The sequence below is a fragment of the Nicrophorus vespilloides genome, unplaced genomic scaffold (genome assembly GCF_001412225.1).
Source record: "Nicrophorus vespilloides isolate i.1.1-1 unplaced genomic scaffold, Nicve_v1.0, whole genome shotgun sequence".
Lineage (NCBI taxonomy): Eukaryota > Metazoa > Arthropoda > Insecta > Coleoptera > Silphidae > Nicrophorus > Nicrophorus vespilloides.
The window spans coordinates 55475-57628 of NW_017095758.1; positions in this window are offsets into that span (position 1 = coordinate 55475).

Here is a 2154-nt window from a genome sequence, read left to right on the forward strand (position 1 = left end):
TTAATAAACCTTTTTAGCAAGGAAGACAAAATTAAAAAAAATTCTGCTGAAAAATCTTAACAAACATACATTTAAGTTCTTAAATTGAAAATATTTTATTTCTTATAGAGAAAATTATGAAAAATAGAAAATATGTATACAGTAAGACCTCATTTAGCGCTGCCTCAATTAACGCTGATTTGCTATAACGCGATTTACTGTAAACCTTTTTACATATTTCATTGATTCGTATACAATATAAATATTATTTACGAAAACATAGTGCTGTGCTGCCCCCATAATATATGTTTGAGATATAGATGAGCAGGATATTAAGTTGCACTGCAGGTTTCTGATGAGAACCTTACCAAAGTCGACCTTCAGGAACTAGCGGAACAAAGTATTGAAGAACGAGAAAATAGTGATTCTGAAGACGATAACCAGAACTTGCTACAGATTTTCTTAGAAAAAGTTTAGAAACGATAACTGAAATCTAGTTAAAATTAATTTGATTGTAATTTAATATGTCTGTATACTATATTTCTTTTATAAATCATTATATTTGGAATGTTATGTTCTTATATTAATTCGTATAAACTACGAATAATTGATATATTAATTATTTAGTTGGATTTATATAAACATTCCAAATATAATGATTTAAGAAAGAAATAGGAAAATTCTGATTTCGTATATTGAATGTCGTTTTCTTTTTGCATACTCTTCAAAGATATTGTAGTTTATGAACAAGAATATCAAATTGTTCAATAACTGCTTTTCTGAAAATAATCAAAATAAACATTAAACGAGTTCCTGTGCAATGCAAAATCAAGTTTTGATAATGTTAATAAAATGTAATGTTATCGAAAGGATAGTTTCGCATACCGGCACGTGTCCGACCGGTCTCACCGTTTCCCGCATTTGTGTATATGTGTGCGTGTTGAGTTTTTGACAGAAAAGCAAAGATATTCGAAAGTCCCGAGGGTTAGGTGAGTGGATATGATAGCCGGTGTTTGAGCCTCTCACCCCTTATCCCATGGGATTAGCAGATCGGTCCTCCGCTCACGGATATGTCGCCGACATCTGTGCCGCAGACTTTCGGCAATCTCCCAAATTTGCCCGTATCGATCATATTTTATGGGATTCCTCTCCGCTCCTCTATCGCTCTATCCCATCCCCTGCATCCCCAGCGAACTACCCTATCCCAGATTACACTCGGACCAAAATTCAGCGGCAGATTGACGCAAAACAATAACAAAAATTTGAATATTGGATTACGAACATACGTATACACAATTTCCTCTCATTCTTTTTATCAACACCACCGTTCGATTTTGAAGCTGACAAAAATGTATTGCATCAATCGATTTTCATAGATTTTGCTTTTATTTGTAATTTTCAATTTCTATCAATCAACTGCCAACATTTATTTATCTGGAATGAACACTTCAATCACCATCATTCTTGCAATGTTGTCTTTTGGCTATAAATAACTTTAGAACATTTAAATTTATTCTATATATAAAATAGAAGTAGAGCAATATTTCGCACAGTGCGGGTAATCAGTTCCACCACAGGACTGTTTGAAACCAGATTAATGGAAGACTATGAAACCATATAAAAATAAAAAGCACAAAATAAGACTTGACTATATATGACAATTTATGTATAAAAATAATGTTGTGTACAAATTATTGAGATATTTTACTTCACTATTCTTTTTTTAAACTTACGATAAAATTCGTACTGATCGAGGACGAACTATGCGCTGTACTTTTAAGCAAAACTGTATGATTTTCATATTCATTTTTGTAATTTGAATGTCTATGATTATCTGGAACAAACACTTCACATACCCTTATTATTACATAATACTAATATAAATTGATGAAAAAAATACAAAATTTACTCAAATTTAATATTATTTAATATTAAACATTCACAAAGGATAGTCTCAACTTCATGAAACTACAGTTTCATTGAATTTGTGGGAGGCGCGGACTATTGCCAGGGGAGGCGCCAACATTTTTTAATAAATTAATTTTTATACCATAATATCTTCAAATAAATAAAACGTGTCTATATTATTTAATATATTAAAACAATGAAAGGTAAGGGAGGCGCGGAAAAAAAATTCGGGGAGGCATAGTAGCATGAAGGTTGGAAACCGCTGCA